The 25180-nt window shown below is 41.6% G+C and overlaps 1 long non-coding RNA gene, 1 other non-coding gene and 1 pseudogene across 2 annotated transcripts; all 3 read left to right on the top strand.

Moving 5' to 3' along the window:
• The first annotated feature begins 706 nt into the window (after positions 1–706).
• Positions 707–14911, top strand: LOC121004604. Its single transcript, XR_005779792.1, has 3 exons — positions 707–747; positions 6980–6984; positions 14823–14911. It is a non-coding gene; the product is annotated as an uncharacterized LOC121004604 (long non-coding RNA).
• Positions 833–912, top strand: LOC121006659 (annotated as a pseudogene).
• Positions 14912–24726: 9815 nt separating the features above from the next.
• LOC121006389 lies at positions 24727–24915 on the top strand. Its single transcript, XR_005780241.1, has one exon. It is a non-coding gene; the product is annotated as a U2 spliceosomal RNA (small nuclear RNA).
• Positions 24916–25180: the final 265 nt, after the last annotated feature.

The raw sequence follows: 25180 nt of genomic DNA, 5'->3' as shown, positions 1-25180 counted from the left end.
GTCAATCTCCTAATTGCATCAGCTGTGCTGTTGGTTTGTTCCAGCACCAAGCAACCTAACCAGCCATTCTCCTCACACCCCAAATCCAATTAAGACTGATGGCTTAGTTAATTAACTTAACTTATCACCTGAATGAAGTGTTTGGACCTCCAAGCACGTTACCTTTGGTTTGATTTGGGCCTGTTGTGCACACCTGGGAGGGCTGCTGAGTTGTCCCTGGGAAATGACCCTTTTGTAGCAAGTTGGCTGGATGTAACCATTTTCCTTGCTTTATTAAATGAGTCAAGTTTGCCTGTGTCTCCCTCTTGTAGATCTATCTTTTGAACTGGATTACTTGGAGGCTAAAAAGTAGTCCAGCACTTCCTATGTATCTGCAGCAGCAGCTGGACCTACCTTGTCTGGACAATGGACGGAACACTGCACGTGTCACAGGAGGCTTGTCAGGTCAGAGGTCAAGTAAGGTCAGGTCACTGGATGACATCACAAGGGCCCTGACGGAATACTCAACAATGGGGCCCTGACATCACAATCAACAATGCATACTTTTTTTTTTTTTTTCACTACTTCTCCATTCACTCTTCTTATCAGTTTTTCTGCTTGGCGTGCTTTGGCATCAGGAATTTCGTGTGAATAAAAGGCGTGGCTAAAAGTGGCAGGTGGGTGGAGCTATGCAGATGACGAACACGAAGAGGAGCATGCTGGTGATTTCTGAGCGTAGGAGGCACGCACGTTTTCCCTGGTTTGTGAGTGAAATAAGCCTCCCGGACTGTGTCTGGGGCTGGGGCCTGTAGTCTATTGCCTTCAGAAGTGCTCTGCGAACCCTTTTCAGGTTATCGCTTCTCGGCCTTTTGGCTAAGATCAAGTGTAGTATCCTTGTGGTCTGCGTCAGAAGGTAGCTCTTGGGTACCCTCTCTCTCGGCCTGGGGGGATCGTCCTAGGTTTATCGCCTGGACTTCACACCCTTGCTGCTATTGGGAGAGAGGCTTAGTCCCGGGGGCGTCAGGTTGCGATACCAGTTACCCCTAGGAGTCTTTTGACATCTAGGGGAGCACACGTTTCCTTGCTTACAGAGAGAAACAAAAAACGCCAAATAAAATCATGGCAGAGGACCCCGGAGGAGGAGGAGAAGACCCCGAACCCATGGAAGGAGAAGGCTTTATCCTTGTGGGAGGAAAAGGAAAAAAGAAGGAGGAATTCCAAAGAAGAAATTCTGAAGATGAAAGAGCCGGAGAAGATACCAGTGGAGGAGCTAAAAGAGAATGCACCCCGACAAGAGGAAGAGAACCAAATCCCGGAATACGCCGAATAAAAGATACAGTCCGCCTGTTTGTAACAGAGAGCAAAAAAGAGAAGTACAACCTAGAATATTTGATAAAAGAAGTGTTATATGGAGTACTTGGGGTACAAAAACATGATATTTTAGCTACACAGGATTACCCAAGACGTAGAATTTATGATGTAACTTTTATGCAAAATGGTATTTTTAAAGATTTTATGGCAAAAGTACCGTCAACACCTAGCGATAAAAGAATAGAAGGTTTAAAAGTATATGACCATGAAGTTGATGAGACAAAAAATGTGGTTATAAAAATGTACTGCCCATTTGCCGATGTAAATATTGTTAGTGCGTTTTTAGCTACTTTTTAAAAATAAATTATTTCTTTAACTAAAATTTTAAATAGTGTCGGGATTTGGACATCTAAATGGTTGTACAAGGTAAGCTGTTGCCGTGACCCAAAATTCCCAGGAGGATACATTTTACCGCCAGCTCGTTTTAAACTGGGAAACATGGTAGGTGACATGTTTTTTTCTGGTATGCCATCATACTGCAGAAGGTGCAAACAATACGCACACATTATGGAAAATTGCCAAAGTACTTGTAGAAATTGTGGTAGTACCCAACATGATATAAGTGAATGTACAGCTGGAAAAAAATGTTATTCGTGTCAAAAATTTGGTCACCTTTCTTTTAATTGTCCCTATTCTAGACCCAAGGCACAGCCAGGGCGGCAGAAGCAACCAGAGGAACAAGCGGAACCCCAACCCCAAGGAGAGGAGCCAAAGGCGGATACGGAAGAACAGATGGATACTACCAGCGGACCCCCCCAACCAGGTGACCAGAAAGAACAAAGCCGGAACAAACAGAAGCGGAAGTCCAGTGATCAGCCGACGGAAAAACCCCCTCCAGGTACGGAGAGGGGCCAGCTGAATGAAGCTGATCCGCTTGGCCCGCACTCGGTCCCTGGTCAGCCGGTAAGCGCCGCAGAGGATCCAGGTGGAGCCGTGGTATCTAAAAAAAGGAGGGATTACGTAGATGTGGTGAAGGGGAGCCAGAAGGGGAAGCCTACTGGGGGACCAGGGGATGATCCTGAAGGCTCCCAACAGAGTATCCCTCCCCACCCAAGTGGTGAAAGAAAGTCACAAAAGATCGATACAGGTTTTACAGTACCAGAAACGGTATTAAGTGAAGCCTCTGCCCCGGAAAGGGGGAGGAGTGTGCGGCAATGAACACGATCTGGAACGCAGAAGAGGCGCTGGCTGCAGGGGGGGTCTACTGAGCGATGGCAGCTCCTCTCCAGTCGGTTCGTTGGATGCAGTGACATCCGGGGCTTTTGGTGGTGATATCGACGAGAGCGGAAGCGAAACCTCTGGTCCTGCTGATGCCGTCTGAAGCTGTGCCTGGGTATTTTAAAAGGTAATAACTCCCCTTTTATTCTTTTACCATGGCTTTTTTAACAGGTATTTCCCTTAACACCAGGAGTGTTCACTCAAAAACTAGGAGAGTAGCCCTTTTTAATTATTTATCTGTTTTTACTGCTACGGTCTTCTTTTTACAAGAGTGTTGTGTACCCCATAAGCAAAATTACTAAAAATATCAAGAAGATTGGAAGTTTGGACCCTCAGTGTGGTCGGGGTCGAATGGAAGCAAGTCCGGAGGTGTCGCGATTTTATTTAAGGAAAATATTTTAATAGACCATGTGAGTGAGATTTTACCGGGGAGAATTTTATTAGTAAAAGCTTTTATTGATGGTATTAAATGGCAGTTTTTAAATTTTTATGGTTCTGCAGACATTTCCACAGATATTTGCACAATTGGTAAAGTCTGAAGGCACTATCAACAAGGGGACCTCTGCTCCAGGAGAGTGCAGACAGCGGGACTACCACGTTGAAAGCATCAAAGTAACGTATACCCCTCTGCTGCCTCACAGTGTGTGTGTTTATATGCCAACATGTTTTCATGGTTCAGGGTCAGGGGGGAGCTTATAGTGGCCTAGATGATTTCCACGGTGCGTTTTTCCACTACCTCTTTTGTACCTCTGCCATGTGATGGATAGCCTTCTCTTGATAAATGGCCCTTGTTAACATAATACTGTAGGGTCCATGTTATCCACAGTTGAACAATGGGCTGGTATGAATGGGCTGACCTCAACAGAGACGTTACACTGGTATTAAAAGGGGTGAATTTGGGAACGGATGACCCCCTAGTCCTATTGAGTAAATCAATAGACTGTGTTGTGGGTGGTGGCGACTCTTCCACATTAATGGGGGATGCACCCCCGGCCCCACTGAACATCGAGGGCCCTGAGAGGTTGGAGACCTCCCCCGCATGGTATCTGGGGGAGCGTACCCCGCTCAGAGACCTTGAGCGCAAATGTTTTTTTGGGACGACCCCAACTCTTCTTTCTTAACCACCTCCGGACCGCCTAACGCAGATTCGCGTTCCGGAGGTGGCAGCGCTGCGCACAATCACGCATATACGCGTCATCTCGCGAGACGCGAGATTTCGCTCCAAGCCGGCCCGCGCATGCGCATCGCGGGCCGGCAAAAGTTAAAGAACAATTTCGTCACCAGCCTGCCAGCAACGATCATTGGCTGGCAGGCTGGCGATTTTCAAAAAATCCAATCACAAGTCATATAACAGATCATATTAGTAAATATGATCTGTTATATGGCTTCTCTGCTTCTCTGCTGGTCCTTTTCGTCGGTTGGATCCAGCAGAGAAGCAGACTGAACTATAAGTACACCAAACACTACACCTTAGCCCCAGATCACCCACCTGCACCCCAATTAACCCTTTGATCACCCCTTTGATCGCCCCTGTCAATCACCAGTGAAAGGAAAAAAAGTGATCAGTGTAAACTGTCACTTTTTTTTTTTCACTAGTATTGGCTGTTAGGTTTTAGGGATAGTTTAAGCCCCTTGGTTAGGTAGTTTAGCGTGAGTTAGCGCCCAGCCCATCGCACCGCAGTCACTTATTCGCTGTTTAGCGTATCGCTAATCAGCATTTGTACTTTTATAGTATCTGTAAGTGATCAAAACTGATCACGGTCAGATCTATAATTGTATTAGTGTCACCTTAGCTTGCCCTCCACCCAAAACGTAGTGTTTGCCCGATCAGGCCTGATCGGTCGCCCACACGTGCGTTCACCCACGCCCGCCCCACCGCAGTGACAAAAAATATATATTTTTTTGATCACTGCACATTCATTTTACACGCACTGCGGCGATAAAAAAAAATCAGTTTTGATATTTTTTATCAACCGCAGCGGCCTCCGGTACTTCGCTAGCCTCCCCTTTGTAAGACAGGCTTGCTTTTTTTCTTGGGTAGTCTCAGGGAATACCCCTAAATTTAGTAGTCCAAAATGTCAAACAGGGGGTATTCTTCTGAAGAGGCCTACAGGATTCTGACCCAGTCGGATGAGGAGTGGGAACCCTCATCTGACGAATCTAGCGGGTCAGAATATGAACCTGTGGAAAGCAGTGGCTCTCTGACCCAAAGTTCGGAGGAGGAGCGTGCCCGGTATGGGGTCAAATTGTATAAGATCTGTGAAAGGGCCACAGGCTATACCCACAAATTTCGGATCTATGAGGGAAAAGATCAGACCCTGGAGCCGGTCGGTTGCCCTGACTACCTGGGGAGCAGTGGGAAGACAGTCTGGGACTTGGTGTCACCCTTATTCGGCAAGGGGTACCATCTTTATGTGGACAATTTTTACACAAGTGTGGCCCTCTTTAGGCATTTGTTTCTAGAACGGATTTGCGCCTGTGGCACCGCGCGAACTAGTCGCGTGGGCTTCCCCCAACGGCTTGTAACCACCCGTCTTGCAAGGGGGGAGAGGGCTGCCTTGTGTAACGAAGAACTGCTCGTGGTGAAATGGAGAGACAAGCGTGACGTTTACATGCTCTCCTCCGTTCACGCAGACACGACAATCCAAATTGAGCGAGCAACCCGTGTCATTGAAAAGCCCCTCTGTGTCCACGACTATAATGCGCTCATGGGAGGGGTGGACTTCAATGACCAGATGTTGTCTCCGTATTTAGTTTCCCGCAGAACCAGACGCTGGTATAAGAAGGTGTCTGTATATTTAATTCAATTGGCGCTCTACAATAGTTTTGTTCTCTACAGTAAGGCTGGGAGAACAGGATCCTTCCTCAAATTCCAGGAAGAGATCATCGAGAACCTCCTATATCCAGGAGGTTCCGTGGCCCCATCCACCAGTGTAGTTAGCCGTCTACACGAGCGACATTTCCCCAGTGTCGTTCCAGGTACCTCAACCCAACCGTCACCCCGAAAAAGATGTCGTGTCTGTAGCAGGAGTGGAATAAGGCGTGACACCCGCTATTTCTGTCCTGACTGTCCTGACCACCCTGCCCTTATGCTTTGGTGAGTGTTTCCGGAAGTACCACACACAGGTACACCTAGCATAGGGATTGCATCTCACAGGACAGGCACACAGGGCTATTAGGGCCCTTTTACTCTCAGCTGCTGCAAACCTCTCCTTTCACCTGGGATAAAGTGCATAACGTACTTCGCCACATCTTTGGGCGATTTGCGCTTTGCACATTGTCCCATGGGGATAGAGAGGTTTGTTCTATAAAGGTAAAAAAAACTAAACAAAAAAAAAATTACCGGTAAGTAAAAAAGTTAATATGTTCTGTTCTAAAGTTAATAAAGTTATTGCTTTGCGGCCTGGTTTTTTCTTTTTTGTTTTGTTTTTTTTTACCTTCCAGGTGGACCAACCGATCAACTAGCTGCAGCACTGATGTGCATTCGGACAGAAGCATTGCGCTGCTGTCAGATTACACGCAAGTCGGTGTATGCGGCGCTGCAAGACGAGATTTCTCCTCTGCAGTAAAAGATGTTTGCCGAGGCATATGAGCTGAGGAGGTGGCGGTGTTCATATACTTTGGCAAACACTTTGTATATATAAAAAAAAATATCCCGGCAATGATTTATTCATCCACATCGATTGATGTGAATGGAGAAATCTGGTTTGCCAGGGCATACGAGCTGAAGTGGGTATGGATGTTGGGCGGAGCTCCTATGTCCTGGCAGACGCCTTTCCCCTCCTTTTTCTTTTTTTGGCAGAGATTTTTTCATCCACATTGATCGATGCGAATGAAGAAATCTGTGCCGTTCATTTTTTTCTTTCAGCCCAGAGGCTGAACGGAAAAAAAAAATCTCATTACCCGTATGCTCAATATAAGGAGAATAGCAGAAACTCCTAATGCTGGGCATACATGTAATGATTGCGGAGACCCTCAAATGCCAGGGCAGTACAAACACCCCACAAATAACACCATTTTGGAAAGAAGACACCCCAAGGCATTCTGTGAGGGGCATATTGAGTCCATGAAAGATTGAAATTTTTGTCCCAAGTTAGCGGAAAGGGAGACTTTGTGAGAAAAAAATCAAAAAAATCAATTTCCGCTAACTTGTGCCAAAATTTTTTTTTTTCAATGAACTCGCCATGCCCCTAATTGAATACCTTGGGGTGTCTTCTTTCCAAAATGGGGTCACATGTGGGGTAGTTATACTGCCCTGGCATTCTAGGGGCCCAAATGTGTGGTAAGGAGTTTGAAATCAAATTCTGTAAAAACTGACCAGTGAAATCCGAAAGGTGCTCTTTGGAATATGGGCCCCTTTGCCCACCTAGGCTGCAAAAAAGTGTCACACATCTGGTATCTCTGTATTCAGGAGAAGTTGAGGAATGTGTTTTGGGGTGTCTTTTTACATATACCCATGCTGGGTGAGATAAATATCTTGGTCAAATGCCAACTTTGTATAAAAAAAATGGGAAAAGTTGTCTTTTGCCAAGATATTTCTCTCACCCAGCATGGGTATATGTAAAATGACACCCCAAAACACATTCCCCAACTTCTCCTGAGTACGGAGATACCAGATGTGTGACACTTTTTTGCAGCCTAGGTGGGCAAAGGGGCCCATATTACAAAGAGCACCTTTCGGATTTCACTGGTCAGTTTTTACAGAATTAGATTTCAAACTCCTTACCACACATTTGGGCCCCTAGAATGCCAGGGCAGTATAACTACCCCACAAGTGACCCCATTTTGGAAAGAAGAGACCCCAAGGTATTTCGTGATGGGCATAGTGAGTTCATAGAACTTTTTATTTTTTGTCACAAGTTAGTGGAATAGGAGACTTTGTAAGAAAAAAAAAAAAAAAAAAAATCATAATTTTCCGCTAACTTGTGACAAAAAATAAAAAGTTCTATGAACTCACTATGCCCATCAGCGAATACCTTAGGGTGTGTACTTTCCGAAATGGGGTCATTTGTGGGGTGTTTGTACTGTCTAGGCATTGTAGAACCTCAGGAAACATGACAGGTGCTCAGAAAGTCAGAGCTGCGGAAATTCACATTTTTGTACCATAGTTTGTAAACGCTATAACTTTTACCCAAACCATTTTTTTTTTACCTAAACATTTTTTTTTTATCAGACATGTAGAACAATAAATTTAGAGCAAAATTTATATATGGATGTCGTTTTTTTTGCAAAATTTTACAACTGAAAATGAAAAATGTAATTTTTTTGCAAAAAAATCGTTAAATTTCGATTAATAACAAAAAAAGTAAAAATGTCAGCAGCAAAGAAATACCACCAAATGAAAGCTCTATTAGTGAGAAGAAAAGGAGGTAAAATTCATTTGGGTGGTAAGTTGCATGACCGAGCAATAAACGGTGAAAGTAGTGTAGGTCAGAAGTGTAAAAAGTGGCCTGGTCTTTCAGGGTGTTTAAGCACTGGGGGCTGAGGTGGTTAAAAAAGATTGGGGGTATGGGGACTCCCAAATGGCTGACTGAGCCCTCAAAAGAGGCATTATGACTGGACCTATATTCCTGCCGTTGAATGAGAGACTGTTGCGTAACCCTGGCAATATGGATACAGAAATAGCGGTGAAATACATGCTGCTGAACTCTGTCATCATTTTTACCACTGTGGAGCCCCCTTTTGTCAATAAACCACAATCAGAGTGATTTTGCATATTTGCAGTAGAATGGCATTTTTGGAGCCTACTGACTTGGCCATATAAATGGACACTCTCTGTGGTAGTAATTGAGGCTAAGGATAGCCGAATACAAAATAGACAATCAGTAGGGGTTTAAAGCTCTAATATGTAGACCTGACAGGGTTAATATTGAATACTGAAGCACTGTTTACATGGCAGAGACAATCGTTACACATTGACAGCACTGCATACACTTAAAAGCGGTAGAAGTGGTAGTAATTGAGGCCAAGGATTGCCCAGTACAAAATAGACAATCAGTAGGGGTTAAAACTCTAGTAGGTAGACCTGACAGGGTTAATTCTGAAGACTAAAGCACTGTGTACATAGCAGAGACAATCGCTACACATGGACAGCACTGAATCGCAGCCCCAGAGTCTCGCTGTGGCACGCCTGCCTGATTTGAATACAGGCGTCACCATAGCAGTAGGAGGAACACAACAGCATACAGGGAGTGCAGAATTATTAGGCAAATAAGTATTTTGACCACATCATCCTCTTTATGCATGTTGTCTTACTCCAAGCTGTATAGGCTCGAAAGCCTACTACCAATTAAGCATATTAGGTGATGTGCATCTCTGTAATGAGAAGGGGTGTGGTCTAATGACATCAACACCCTATATCAGGTGTGCATAATTATTAGGCAACTTCCTTTCCTTTGGCAAAATGGGTCAAAAGAAGGACTTGACAGGCTCAGAAAAGTCAAAAATAGTGAGATATCTTGCAGAGGGATGCAGCACTCTTAAAATTGCAAAGCTTCTGAAGCGTGATCATCGAACAATCAAGCGTTTCATTCAAAATAGTCAACAGGGTCGCAAGAAGCGTGTGGAAAAACCAAGGCGCAAAATAACTGCCCATGAACTGAGAAAAGTCAAGCGTGCAGCTGCCAAGATGCCACTTGCCACCAGTTTGGCCATATTTCAGAGCTGCAACATCACTGGAGTGCCCAAAAGCACAAGGTGTGCAATACTCAGAGACATGGCCAAGGTAAGAAAGGCTGAAAGACGACCATCACTGAACAAGACACACAAGCTGAAACGTCAAGACTGGGCCAAGAAATATCTCAAGACTGATTTTTCTAAGGTTTTATGGACTGATGAAATGAGAGTGAGTCTTGATGGGCCAGATGGATGGGCCCGTGGCTGGATTGGTAAAGGGCAGAGAGCTCCAGTCCGACTCAGACGCCAGCAAGGTGGAGGTGGAGTACTGGTTTGGGCTGGTATCATCAAAGATGAGCTTGTGGGGCCTTTTCGGGTTGAGGATGGAGTCAAGCTCAACTCCCAGTCCTACTGCCAGTTTCTGGAAGACACCTTCTTCAAGCAGTGGTACAGGAAGAAGTCTGCATCCTTCAAGAAAAACATGATTTTCATGCAGGACAATGCTCCATCACACGCGTCCAAGTACTCCACAGCGTGGCTGGCAAGAAAGGGTATAAAAGAAGAAAATCTAATGACATGGCCTCCTTGTTCACCTGATCTGAACCCCATTGAGAACCTGTGGTCCATCATCAAATGTGAGATTTACAAGGAGGGAAAACAGTACACCTCTCTGAACAGTGTCTGGGAGGCTGTGGTTGCTGCTGCACAGATCAAAACACTGACAGAATCCATGGATGGCAGGCTTTTGAGTGTCCTTGCAAAGAAAGGTGGCTATATTGGTCACTGATTTGTTTTTGTTTTGTTTGTGAATGTTGAGATGTTATATTGGTTTCACTGGTAAAAATAAATAATTGAAATGGGTATATTTGTTTTTTGTTAAGTTGCCTAATAATTATGCACAGTAATAGTCACCTGCACACACAGATATCCCCCTAAAATAGCTAAAACTAAAAACAAACTAAAAACTACTTCCAAAAATATTCAGCTTTGATATTAATGAGTTTTTTGGGTTCATTGAGAACATGGTTGTTGTTCAATAATAAAATTAATCCTCAAAAATACAACTTGTCTAATAATTCTGCACTCCCTGTAGAGAGCCTGGCTCTGTACTGGATGCGCAGGCGCACTGATCCTGCAGGAGTGCTAGACAGCTCACGTCTTCCATGAATCTGCACGTGTTCATGACGCATGCGCAGCTCTGACATGGAGACGCTGGGAAGCGCGCTATTTCACACTACACAGGAAGAAGAGGCAAGTCCCCTCCATGATGTGCCAGCCAGACTTTGCAATGATCTTTGTGAGTAAACACCATGTTAATGGTATATGATTTTGTCACTGTGTGGATAGAGAGGAGGAATATATTATTGGTTTTAATCACAGGTGGGTGGATGAAAAGAGGATCCACTATATTGGTGTAATTTTCACTTCATTTACATGTTTAATTGGGACATGTGACTTACTGGGAGGGATTGAATGGGTATATATGTCTGTTACTATTCACTCTGTATGCTGCTTGAGAAAGACCTTTACGGTCGAAACGTCGCATTTTTTTGGTGGTGAAATAAATTCCACTGAATTGAAGACAGGAGAGTGCTGCGGTTTCTTCTATATGACACATCCAAGGGGGAACTTCTGACTGGCTCCCAACACGGCTGGCACCACCACAAGATAAGACTTAAATTTTTCGTTGTGCTGCTATACGCATTTTTTCCTATGATCTGCAGACAAAAAAGAGAGAATAGAAATGTTAGAAATTTTACCATTATTTATTAATGATTCTGAACCTTTGATTTTAGCAGGAGATTTTAATTGTATTTTAAGAGGGGAACTCCGGTTCTCTAACGCAGTGAGTCGGAATTATGACAAATCCTCCTCTCTGCTAAAAGATATAATTTTAGACTTCCAACTCACTGACGTTTTTAAAAAATGTAATAATAGTTTACCTGAAGCAATATTAACTGTAAGTCCAGAATTGATTTTATCTTCTGCTCTTATCAAATACTGCCTTTTAGTTGTGAGCTTTTATCTAATTTATTTTCAGATCATAAATTGTTATCTTTTAAGATACAGTATGATGGCAAGTATAAAAAGAAAAAAACATGGAAACTGAATGTCTCTCTTTTAAAGGATCCGAAGATTTAATCAGATTTTATCACCTTTTATAAGCGCTGCAGATGGGTAAGAAATCCCCAAATGCCCATTTCAGAATGGTGGGAAAAAATGAAAAAGAAAATTACGACTTTTTTTTATAAATAAGGGAAGAGATAAAGCCCAAGAAAAAAAAGATTTCTTTGAAAAATTAAATACCCGTCTGCAGACTCAGTATAAGCTCCGAGATCTGGGTATAGATATGGTTAAAGGGATCACAGACCGCAAAAAAGAAATATCTCAGTGCCTGGAGCAGAGAGGTAAAGAAATCATATTCCGCTCAAGGGTTAAACACCTAGAAGAAAACGAAACCTGCTCCAGGTACTTTTTTAAGACAAACGTACCCAGATTGAGGAGCTTGATGGAGAAAGAAATATAAAAGGTATTTTAAAGAAAGCACATAAATTTTATTCTGAGCTTTGTAATGAGAAAAAGACAGATAAATATTTTATTAAATACTCACTGAGGGTGATTGAAAGTGTTTTAGATCATGACTCTCAAGGATTTTTATTACAGGATATAACAGAACAAGAGGTTTTAGATACTATTAAAAGTTTTAAGAAGGAGAAAGTTCCTGGTCTGGATGGTATACCCACAGGGGTGTCCCTTGTCCCCACTACTTTTTATTTGCGCCCTAGAGCCTCTTTTAATTAAGATAAGACAAGACAAGCAGATACGTGGTGTCCCCCTGCCAGGCGGAAGGGGACTAGAGGCCAAAGTAGTGGGGTACATGGATGATGTGGCGGTAATCTGTAGGGACACCCTGTCAATCCAAAAAGCCTCCAAACAAGTTGAATACTTCTGCGGCTCCTCCGGTTTTAAAGTCAATTTTAATAAAAGTTGTATTTTAAATATTGGAGATATGATTTTAAGGGATATTGACATTCCTGAGTCTGAGACAGTTAAAATTTTAGGCATCACCTTCAGTGAGTCAAATGATGGCCTCAGGAGTTGGGACACGGCAACAGAAAAGATAAATAAAAAGATATGTATGTGGAACCTGAGAAAATTAACAATGGAAGGGAAGGTTTTAAAGATTTTAATTTATTTAAGTATGGTTTTTCCTCCGTCTAACAGTCTTTTAAAATAAATTAATCAAGCTTGTTTTAATTTTTTTTGGGGCTCTAGAATGGACAAACTACGGAGAGACCTGGTAGTACTTCCTAAACATAAAGGCGGTAAAGACCTTCCTGACATAAAATCCTTCCTTTTAATTAAATATTTCTGTTTGTGTTTTAATACTCTTTTTAAAGTAAATTATTGGTCTTATTTTTTATGGTACTGGTTAAATTAAAAGAAATTCAAGCTGGAAAACTAATGGTTCCTATTAAAAATTTTAAGGAAAATAAATGTAAGCAAATATAAAAGATAGTTAATATTAATTAGAAACATAGAAACATAGAATGTGTCGGCAGATAAGAACCATTTGGCCCATCCAGTCTGCCCAATATACTAAATACTATGGATAGCCCCTGGCCCTATCTTATATGAAGGATGGCCTTATGCCTATCCCATGCATGCTTAAACTCCTCCACTGTATTTGCAGCTACCACTTCTGCAGGAAGGCTATTCCATGCATCCACTACTCTCTCAGTAAAGTAATACTTCCTGATATTACTTTTAAACCTTTGCCCCTCTAATTTAAAACTATGTCCTCTTGTAGCAGTTTTTCTTCTTTTAAATATTCTCTCCTCTTTTACTTTGTTGATTCCCTTTATGTATTTAAAAGTTTCTATCATATCCCCTCTGTCTCGTCTTTCTTCCAAGCTGGTCAATTATCTTTTTAATTCACAGAAAGACCTGGCCTGGAGCTGCGTACACGAGTATCTTCCATGCCGGGCATTCTAGCACCGAAGAGGATTGACCAGCACCGCAGAATTTCCTAGGGGAGCATGCAGAGAGGAGGAGGACGTTTTTCACCTATTTTGGTATTATTTTGCACAGAAGATATGGACCAAAATGCTCCCCTTAATGAAGAAGATTTCCGGATTAAAGGTTTTAACAATGAACGGTGTATTTTATGGAGGTCTGGAATGCCCATCAAGGACTAAAAAGGCAATGGTATGGAAGATCGCCAACTGTGTTAAAGCAGCTCTGTGGATGGCGAGGAATATTTTATGTTTCAAAGAGGACCTTTCACTTGTAAAAACAATGTGAACTAAGTATGCTGACATATAGAGCGGCGCCCGGGGATCTCACTGCACTTACTATTATCCCCGGGCGCCGCTCCGTTCTCCGTTATGCCCTCCGGTACCTTTGCTCTGTAAGTTATAGTAGGCGGTGTCTTCCCTTGTCCTGTGGGCGTCTCCTTCTCCTAGGCTGCAGCGCTGGCCAATCGCAGCGCACAGCTCACAGCCTGGGAGTTTTTTTTCTCCCAGGCTGTGAGCTGTGCGCTGCGATTGGCCAGCGCTACAGCCTATGAGAAGTAGACGCCCACAGGACAAGGGAAGACACCGCCTACTATAACTTACAGAGCAAAGGTACCGGAGGGCATAACGGGAGAACGGAGCGGCGCCCGGGGATAATAATAAGTGCAGTGAGATCCCCGGGTGCCGCTCTATATGTCAGCATACTTAGTTCACATTGTTTTTACAAGTGAAAGGTCCTCTTTAGGATCTTATTTCTGAAGAAAATGTTTTAAAAATGGTTTTAGAAGAATTTTTCTAATCCAGTATGAAAAACAGAATGAAATTGAAATGGATTGCAAGCATCATCCTTCCAGCAAGCAAGTGGAAAGTTGTGTGTGTCCTGCCTCCTTCAGCTTCTCCTCAGTCTGCCCAGTCAGTCAGTGCAGTGTTGCTTTTTGCATATAATACCTGCATCTAGTCTGTCAATCTCCTAATTGCATCAGCTGTGCTGTTGGTTTGTTCCAGCACCAAGCAACCTAGCCAGCCATTCTCCTCACACCCCAAATCCAATTAAGACTGATGGCTTAGTTAATTGGCTTATCACCTGAATGAAGTGTTTGGACCTCCACGCACCTTACCTTTGGTTTGATTTGGGCCTCTTGTCCCTGGGAATTGACCCTTTTGTAGCAAGTTGGCTGGATGTAACCATTTTCCTTGCTTTATTAAATGAGTCAAGTTTGCCTGTGTCTCCCTCTGTGGATTTATCTTTTGAACTGGATTACTTGGAGGCTAAAAAGTAGTATAATCCAGCACTTCCTATGTATCAGCAGCTGGACCTACCTTGTCTTGACAATGGACGGAACACTGCACGTGTCACAGGAGGCTTGTCAGGTCAGAGGTCAAGTAAGGTCAGGTCACTGGATGACATCCCCCTTTTTTTATTTTATTTTTTTCTCACTACTTCTCCATTCACTCCTCTTATCAGTTTTTCTTTTTGGCGTGCTTTGGCACCAGGAATTGTATGAAGAAAAGGCGTGACCAAAAGTGGCGGGTGGGCGGAGCTATGCAGATGGCGAACACGAAGAGGAGCATGCTGGTGATTTCTGAGCGTAGGACGCACTCACGTTTTCCATGGTTTGTGAGAGAAAGAAGCCTCCTGGACTTTGTCTGGGGCTGCGGCCTGTAGTCTATCGCCTTCAGAAGTGTTCTGCATTGGGGACCATCGGCCTGTACTGCAAACTGTTTTCTGGTTATCGCTTCTCGGCCTTTTGGCAAGATCCTTCTTGCCAGAGGTAAAGCCCCGTCATGCCCTTTGCCTTACAGCATCGCCTCCTGGAGGCTTAAGCTGTATGCTGCTTTTGGGGGTAGGCATTTGGCTTCTTGCTGGAGTTGCGATCATGAGGATCGAGCAGCCGGAGACCGGGACGCCCCGGGTCAAACATGGATTTTCCATTTTTGTGGAGGAGGACAGGAGGGACCATTTTACGAACCCGTTTTTGGTACACGATGTGCTGTTCAAGATACTGAAGGTACGCCGAGACGACATCTACTGCTTGCAAGACCCCAGGGGGGGTAAGTACACTCTGGTCTTAAACTCTTCTGGGGCTTGTCAGAACTTGTATTTGGCCTTAAAACAGAATGAGACTAATTCTGCTTTGGATGGCTTAACTTTTACACTGCTCTATAGCAATGATGTCCATTTGGTGGTGCTAATGTATAACCCCTATGTATCAAGACATCTCATAGAATTACCGTAAGTACGGCAGTGAACCCTGAACCACAGGTTGGGGGTGATGGGGAACAGGATGCTGAACACGAGGTGGAGGAGATGGTACGAGAAGCAGAAGAAATGCAAGGAGAGGAGTCTGATGTCATGGACATCTCTGCCGGGGATGCCTTGCTTCAACTCCTCGAGCCTCCTGCTGAATTGAGAGATGAGGGTGGAGGAGGAGAGGGCTCTCTCTCTGCATCCCCCGTTATTCATTTTTTTGAAACAGAAGTAACTCCAGAGGAAGCAGGTGGAAAAGGTGATTTTATGTCCACACCAACAAGGTCTGCAGAGGAAGATGGTGGAGCGGCCCCCAAAAGGCAGAAAGTTCTCTTGTCATCAGGAGACGAGATTGAAGCTAGCCCTATAAGAGTGGGTATGTATCCTGAACCCAAAATTCCGGATCATGTGTCTTTTTTAGGGGACGGGGGCTACGGCGCAGGCTTCCCAGATCCAGGAGGGATAGGTTGAGAAAACCATGGGGGATCGGAAACTATGTCCGTGATAAAATCCTTACATGGCAGCCTGTCTTACATTTGATACACTATCCTTGAATGTGAGATCTTTAAAATCCAGAGCCAAAAGAATTGCCTTATTTGACTTTTTAAAAACTCAGAAGGCTGACATTATTGCTTTACAGGAATGCGGAATAACAGATTCTGCTGCTGAAAAAGATTGGACTGATGGGGCTTCTATTTGGTCTGGATCTGCATCAAATAGAAATGATGGGGTGGGGATTTTACTAAAAAATAAGGAGCTTAATTTTGATAGTTATACGGTGGTGGAGGTAGGTAGGTGTGTGGTAGCAATAGTTAAATATAGGAGGTGGAAGATGCGTGTTGTGAATGTGTATGGATCTGTTAAGAAAGAAGAGAGATTGGATTTGTTGGAAAAATTATGCGTATTTTTGTCTGGGAAGTTACCCACAATTCTTTTGGGTGATTTCAATTGTGTGATTGAGGGTGGAAAAAAGGATGTGACCGGGGGTAAGTTAAGTAAGATTATTGTAGACTTTTCCTTTGTAGATGCAGCGGGGAGTATGGGTAAGTCAAATTTAGACACTTATAAATCAGATAGAGGGAATACTTCTTCAAGAATACATTTTGTATTTTTGAACAATGGTTTGAAGTGTTCTGATTGGATACAAAAAGATGTCTTTTCAGACCATATGATGTTGTTGTGTAGGGTGGAAAGTGATATTGAGAAAGAGTACGGGTGTGGGGTATGGAAACTGAATGTAAGTTTGTTGGAAGATAAAGTTATTCTAAATGCTTTTAAGAAAGAGTATAAGAAATGGAGAGAAATGCGTGTATAGTGATGTGTTAAGTTGGTGGGAATGGGTGAAGTTTAAAATTAAAATTTTCTTTAGAAGATGGGGATATAAAAAGGCGAGGATGTTGAGGAATGAATATAATGAATTAAATTTAAGGTATGAATGGTTATTAAAACTAAGGGGATTAGGGGTGGAGGTTAATGATTTATTGGAAGAGGTAAGAATGCAGAGAAAGAAAATTATTGAGGAAAAAGGAAAACAAATAATTTATAGGTCTAAAGTAGAGTGTTTGGAAAAGAATGAGAAATGCACCTGATTCTTTTTTAAGAAAATATGTGTGGGGAAAAAACAAGTATGGATGTTATTTTAAATGAGAAAGGGGAATGTGTTACTGGTACAAATGTAATAGATTAGGTGGTGGATTATTATAAAAAAAAAAATCTGAGAAATGGATTGATAGAAGTTTAATGAATGATGTGTTAAGACATTTGGATGGTAGACTTAATGAGGAGGAATGTGAAATTATGAGCAATGATATTATGATTGAAGAAATAAAAGCCGCTGTTATGGGAAGCAAGAAAAATAAGACGCCTGGAATGGATGGGATTCCGGTAGATGTATATGCGAAGGCTTGGGATTGGATGGGGGAAGATCAAGCGGAGGTTTGTAAATTTATGTGGGAGAATGGGGTATTGGGTCAGAGTATGAAAGAAGGTGTGGTTGTTCTGATATGATAAAAAGAAACTTGAGAATTGGAGACCTATCTCCTTGTTGAATGCGGACTATAAAATATTTACTAAATTGTTGGCAGGTAGAATGAGAAGAGTGATAGGAAGTATAGTGGGAGAAAATCAAGTATGTGCGGTGCCGGGGAGAAGTATGTTTGATAATTTAGTTTTGTTACGTGACTTAATTGGAGATAGTTTGAGTAGTAGAATGAAATGTATGTTTTTTTTGGTAGATTTCGAGAAAGCATTTGATAGAGTTGCACACAAATTTATGTTTGTAGTTTTGCAGAGGATGGTTTTTCCGAATGTGTTTTTGGAATGTGTGAAATGTTTATATAAAGATGCTAGGAGTAGATTTTTGGTGAATGGAAGACTGAGTGAAGAAATTTTAATCAAATCGGGAGTGAGAGAGGAATGCCCGATGTCGCCTATGCTTTTTATTTGTGTGATTGAGGTTTTGTTATGTTTTATGAGGAAAGATAAGGTTATGAGTGGTTTATTGATTCCGGGGAGTATGGGTAAAACTGTGAATGTATTAAGTTATATGGATGATATAGTTATTTTAAATGATAATATGGCTGCAATAAGAAGGGGAAGATTGTGTCTAGATTTATTTTGTGGTGTGTCTGGATTTAGAGTGAATTGGGATAAGTGTATATTCAAATGTTTTGGGGACAAGGATGTTAGACTTGAAGATGTGAGAAATGAAGTAGGAGCTGTGAAAGTGTTGGGGGTATGGTTTAATGAGGATTTGAAAGGAAATGAAAGTTGGGATGAATGTGGCAAGAAAATTGAGAGAAAGCTAAATTTTTGGAGGATAAGAGATCTTACCTTTACTGGTAAAATATTGATAATTAAGACTGTTGTCTTGCCGATCATTTTGTTTATATTCTGTGTATATCCTACAAATAGGGGAAAGTTGATGCGTGTTGAGAAAATGATTTTTACATTTTTTTGGAATAGCCGCATGGAAAGACTGAAGAGAGAATATGTATATAAGTTGATTGAGAATGGTGGGTTAGGTATTGTGAAAATTCTATGGTTTTTAGGTATTAATTATATCAAAATGATTGTTTGTTTATTAGCTAAAAATAGTAAGAGTGCATGTATGATAAGGTATGCTGCTGGATGGATGTTGTATGGCTTAAAGTGGTTTGCAAGAGATGCGAGAGTGCCTGTTGCTTTCAAATGTCCTGTATGGTATATGATGATTGAAAGTTTTATTAAGGAAAATGATTTGTGGGCTTGCGATATGAATGTCTTTAAAGATAAGAAGCTTGTTTGAGTAAGATGCGGCAGAGTGAAATTCTGTGTGATATTCTAAATTTAAGAGTGGATGTTGCAATTAAGGTATGGAAGAATTTTTCGATAACTGGTGTGACAAATAGACAAAAAGGGATTGCTTGGATGACCTATCATAATATTTTACCCGTGCGGGAAGTGCAAAAGAGAAGAGAGTTGATAAGATCTGAACTATGTTCAAGAAGAAGTTGTGGAGAAAGTGAGTCTGTTACGCATTTAATGTGGGATTGTAAATATGCTAAAGAAGTGTGGAGGAAACTTGGTGGATTGATTAAAGAATTAACAGGTGTTGTTTATGTTAATGAAAGATGTGCGATGTTTGGATTAGGGGCTTCTGGGAAATCAAATTTGAGGATGATGTGATTTATAGTAATGTGTGTTATGGAAACCTTATGGGATGTACAAAGTTTATTTGTTTTCAAGAGGAAAGAAATACCTGAGGTTGATTGTGTTAATTTAATTTTAGCGAGATTGTATGTTATTTATGTTTGGGACATCAAGAAGAATGGGACGGATGCAGAGGGTGTGTGGAAACACAAAAAGTGGAGGTTTCTGGTATAGGATGGTGCTCTAATTAAATAAAGAAAACAAAAAAGAAATAAAAAGAAACCTATGATTATTTGATTGAGGCAACTTGAAAGTAAATATGATTTTGTTTATTACGTTGCTAAAATTGAACCTGAGGTTAAAAAAAAAAAAAAAAAAATCCTTGTGGTCTGCACTTGTTTCTGCGTCAGAAGGTAGCACTCGGGTACCCTCTCTCTCGGCCTGGGGGGATCGTCCTAGGTTTATCGCCTGGACTTCACCCCCCTGCTGCTATTGGGAGAGAGGCTTAGTCCCAGGTGCGTCGGGTTGCAATCCCCCGTTACCCCTAGAAGTCTCCGGTTGGCTAGGGGAACATTTATATCTATTGTCCACATAGACAAAGCGCCAAAGGTCCATCTATGGCAGACGACCGAGGAGGAGGAGTCGGAGAAGAAGGAGGAGGAGGAGGAGGAGGAAAATTTACCATAGTGGAGAGGAAGAAGAAAGGCGAAAAGAAGGGAGAACCCCAGAGGAAGAATTCGAAAGATGACGGAGCTAGAGAAAGAGAAGGAGCAAGAAGAGAAAAATCCAGAGGAGGAACCAAAAAATTTTGAGAAAATATAACCAGACAAGAGGAAGAAGAAGAGCACCAGATCCCGGAGTATGCTAAGGTTAAAGATACTATACGCCTATATATATATTGGAGTATTTGGTAAAGGAAGTCTTGTATGGTGTTTTTGGTATACAGAAACATGAGATCTTGGCCATACAAGACTATACTAGGCGTCGGGTGTATGACGTAACATTCACCCAAAATGGTATTTTTAAAAGTGTTTTAGCTAAAATTCCAGCAAAGATAAATGAATGTGATGAATCATTAACCGTTATTATAAAAATGTATTTACCTTTTGCTGATGTTAATATTATTTCTGCCTTTTTAGCTACATATTTTAAAAAGATTATTGCTTTTAGAAAAATTCTGAATACTGTCGGGATCTGGACGTCAAAATGGCTGTTTAAAGTCATCGGTTGCCGTGATTCCAAACATCCTGGAGGTTTCATCTTACCCCCAGCCCGTTTTAAACTGGGAGACATGGTAGGAGACATGTTTTTTTCTAATATGCCACCATTCTGTAGGAATTGCAAGCAATACGGTCACTATGCTGAAACGTGTGAGAGTACATGCAAAAACTGTGGCAGCACCCAACATGAGACGAGAGAGTGTGCCACAGGTAAAAGATGTTATGCATGTACAAGACTAGGCCATCTCTCCCGTGACTGTCCTTTTAAATCTGATTTTAGGGCACAGCCAGGACAGCAGAGGCGGCCAGGGGAAACGACGGATCCACAACCGGAAGAAAAAGAGAAAGCCGAACCACAACCCCAAGGAGAGGAGCCAGAGAAAATGGATACCTCGAGCAGGCCCCCCAACCAGGTGAACCGAAGGAGAAGCGAAATAAGCGAAAGTCCAGTGATCAGCGGACAGACAAAACCCTTCCACCAGGAAGGGAGAATAAGAGCGGACTGGATGATGCTGATCCGCCTGGCTCACACTTGGTCCCTGGGCCCAGCACTACGGAGGATCCAGGTGGAGCCGCGGCGTCTAAAAAAAGGAGGGATTAAGCGAGTGTGGTTAAGGGTGACCTAAGGGGGACATCAACTGGGGGACCAGTGGCAGATCCCGAGGGCACCCTACAAAGCCTCTCTCCTCACCCAAGCGGTGGGGTAGAGGTCACTAATACCATCCCCGAAACCGAAATGAACGAAACCTCTGCCCCGGAAAGAGAGAGGGGCGACGTCGCGGCTCCGACACCCGATATTGCTCCCATGGGCTCGATCTGGGAGCACCCTCCGGGGAACGTGCTGGGAGATGAGGGGGGCCAGCTGAGCGACGGTAGCTCCTCTCCGACCGGCTCGATGGACACCGTGACATCTGGGGTGTTAGGTGGGGAGGAGAGCGGTAACGAGTACCCTGGCATTGCTGATGCTGTCTGAAACTGTGCCTAGGTAAGATGATAAAAACTCCCCTTTTAATCTTTTATTATGGCTATTTTAGAAGGTATTTCCCTAAACACCAGGAGCATGCACTCAAAATCTAGAAGAGTTGCTCTTTTTAATTATTTATCTATTTTATCGGCTACAGTGTTGTTTTTTTTTACAAGAATGCTGCATCCCCCACAGACAAAATTACAATAAATATAAGGCGGACTGGAAGGATGGACCTTCAGTGTGGTCCGGGTCCAACGGAAATAAGTCGGGGGTGTGGCTATTTTATTCAAGGGATATTTTAATAGACCATATTAATGAGACTTTACCGGGGAGTTTTATTAGTTAAAGCTTTTATCGATGGTATTAGATGGCAGTTTTTAAATTTTTATGGTTTTACAGATAAGAAGGAAAGAATTGAAATGCTAGAGATTTTACCCCTTTTTATAAATGATTCTGAGCCATTGATTTTAGCAGGAGATTTTAATTGTATTTTAAGAGGTGAACGCCGGTTCTCTAATGCAGTGAGCAGAAACTATGACGGATCCTCCTCTCTGCTAAAAAATATTGTCATAGATTTCAAGCTCACTGACGTTTTTAAAAAGTGTAATAGTCATTTATCTGAAGAGGCCGGCGTCACCTGGAGTAACGCAAATTGTAAATCTAGAATTGATTTTATCTTCTGCTCTTATCAAGTACTGCCTTTTAATTGTGAGCTTTTAACTAATATTTTTTCCGATCACAAATTTTTATCTTTTAAGGTACAGTTTGGTGGCAAGTATAAAACGAAAAAAACATGGAAACTAAATGTCTCTCTTTTAAAAGATTCAAAGGTTTTATCTGATTTTATTACATTTTATAAGCGCTGCAGACGGGTAAAGAACCCCAGAATGCCAATCACCGAATGGTAGGAGGTAATGAAGGGGAAAATAAGAACTTTTTTTATTAATATAGGGAAAATCAAAGCCCGGGAAAAAAGGGATTTTTATGACCACCTAAATACCCGTCTGCAGACGCAATACAAGCTCCGAGATCTGGGTATTGATATGAAAAAAGAAATTTTAGAAAGTAAAAAAGAAATATCACGGTGCCTGGAGAAGAAAGGTAAAGAATTCATGTTCCACTCCAAAGTGAAACACCTCGAAGAAAATGAAACCTGCTCCAGGTACTTTTTAAAAAAAATCCAAGATAGACGTACCCAGAGCTTGGGGGAGAAAAAAATGCACAAGGTATTTTAAAAATGGCGCATGAGTTTTATTCAGATTCATTTAATGAAAAGAAAATAGACAAATCTTTTATGAAAGACTCACTGAAGGGGATTGAGAATATTTTAGACTCTGACTCTCAAAGATTTTTATTACAGGATATTACAGAGCAAGAAGTTTTAGAAACAATCAAAAGTTTTAAGAAGGAGAAAGTGCCTGGCCCCGATGGAATACCCAATGAGTTTTATATTACTTTTTATGGCATTTTAAAAGAGGACTTGTTTTATCTTTTTAAAGAGGTTTTTAGGTCCAAGGTTCTCCTGGGCTCCTGGAAGAAAGGTGAAGTATCGTTATTATATAAAAAAGGGGATAAGAGCGACATCAGAAACTGGAGACCCATCGCCTTACTGTGTTGCGACTACAAAATAATGGCAAAGCTATGCACAAACAGGTAAAAAAAAAAAATCCAAAAATTATTTACCAGAACCAGGTCTGCGGGGTGCCCGGGAGAAGTATCTGAGAAGTATAATTTAAACCTTTTAAAAGATGTTATTAATGATATTAACGAAAGAAGAGGAAAAGTTGCCATTTTATCTTTAGATTTAGAAAAAGCTTTTGACCGTGTGTCACATTTTTATCTGTTTCAGGTTTTAAAGAAAATGGGTATACCAGAGGGGTTTGTACAATCTTTGAGAGCCTTTTATGACCATTGTACCAGCAAGATTTTAATTAATGGTTTTAAGACTCAGGATGTCTTTTTATGGTCGGGAGTGAAACAGGGGTGTCCGTTGTCCCCACTACTTTTTATTTGCACCTTGGAGCCTCTTTTAATCCACTTAAGGAATAATAAGCAGATACGCGGAGTCCCCCTGCCGGGTGGGGGTGGACTAGAGGCAAAAGTAGTGGGGTCCATTGACGATGTTGCGGTGATTTGTAGGGACACCCCTACAATCCAGAAAGCTTCCAAATAGTAGAACATTTTTGTTGTGGCTCCGGTTTTAAAATTAATTTTAACAAAAGCAATATTTTAAATGATATAGACATTCCTGAGTCTGAGTCGAACGATGGCCTCAGGAATTGGGATGCGGCAACCGAAAAAATAAATAAAAAATTGTGTATGTGGAATTTGAGGAAGCTGACGATGGAGGGAAAAGTTTTAATTATAAAAATTATAATTTTACCTATTTTATTGTATTTAAGTATGGTGTTCCATCCATCTGACCGTGTTTTTAAGAAAATTAATAAAGTATGTTTTAATTTTTTCTGGGGTTGTAAGATGGACAAGCTACGAAGAATCACGGTAATGCTTCCCAAATGCAATGGGGGAAAGGATTTCCCCGATATTAAAACTATTCTTTTAATTAAATATTTTAGCTTCTGTTTTAATGCCCTTTTTAAAGATAACTATTGGTCTTATTTTATGCGTTACAACACTGGATATTTTATGAGGAGGAATGGGTGGTTTGAGACGGTTTTAAATTCCCCATAATCTTTTAATTTATCCAGTTCTTATAAGATTTTAGAAAAAGTAACGAATTCTTTTAATTTAAGCCAAAAAAGGGTAGATATTTTAAAAAACAGTAAAGAAATTTTAAAAGAAATCGAGAATGAAAAGTTGACATCCCCTATCAAGAATTTTAGCGAAATTAGATGTAAACAAATATGGAAAGACACAAGTATTAACTATTTTTTTAATTCGCAGAAAGACCTGGCCTGGAGCTGCGTACACGAGTGTCTTCCATGCCGGGCATTCCAGCACCGAAGAGGATTGACGAGCACCGCGGAGTGTCCCAGTGGAGCATGCAGAGAGGAGGAGGATGTTTTTAATTTATTTTACTATTGTTATTTCGCAAAAAAAAAAAAAACTAAAATGCTCCCCTTGATGAAGAAGATAACTGGACTAAAAGCTCTAACAATGGACGGTGTTTTTTATGGGAGTCTGGAATGCCCATCAAGAATTAAAAGGACTATGGCATGGTAGATCACTAACTGTGTCAAAGCAGCTCTGTGGTCTGCTAGGAATATTTTATGTTTTAAAAACGAGGTTATAACAGAGGGAAATTATTTAAAGATGGTTTTAGATGAAATGCATAATTATTTTTTAATTGACAAGAAGAATGCTCCTTTTATGTGTCATAAATGTTTTTTTAAAGGAATGGGGATCAGTTATTTTATATATTTAAAAACTCTTTTATATGTTGTAAATTAATATTTATAATGAGGAGTTTTTATTTATTTAAAAATTGATCTTAAATAAAATATACCCCTTTGGGGTAGTCAACTTAAAAAAAAAAAATCTGTTCTTATCAGTTTAATATCTGATACGTCCCCTATCTGGGGACCATATATTAAATGGATTATTCGAACAGGGAGATGGAAAAAGAGCTTGCTCTGTCCACTCCACGCATTGACCTGGTATTGCAGTACCTCCAGGACCGATGCACCCCTTCTAATCCAGTATGAAAAAACAGAATGAAATCAATTGATTGCAAGCATCCTTCCACCAAGCAACCCAGCCAGCTAGTCTCCTTACATAGAGTTCAGCGAACACCTGGATGTTCGGGTTCGAGAAGTTCGGCCGAACGTCCCGGAAACGTTCGGGTTCGGGATCCGAACCCGACCCGAACTTTGTCCCGAACCCCATTGAAGTCAATGGGGACCCGAACTTTTCGGCACTAAAAAGGCTGTAAAACAGCCCAGGAAAGGGCTAGAGT

The sequence above is a fragment of the Bufo bufo genome, chromosome 6 (genome assembly GCF_905171765.1).
Source record: "Bufo bufo chromosome 6, aBufBuf1.1, whole genome shotgun sequence".
Classification (NCBI taxonomy): Eukaryota; Metazoa; Chordata; class Amphibia; order Anura; family Bufonidae; genus Bufo; species Bufo bufo.
Note: the sequence above shows the minus strand (reverse complement) of the source record. Positions and strands in the feature narration are given on the sequence as shown.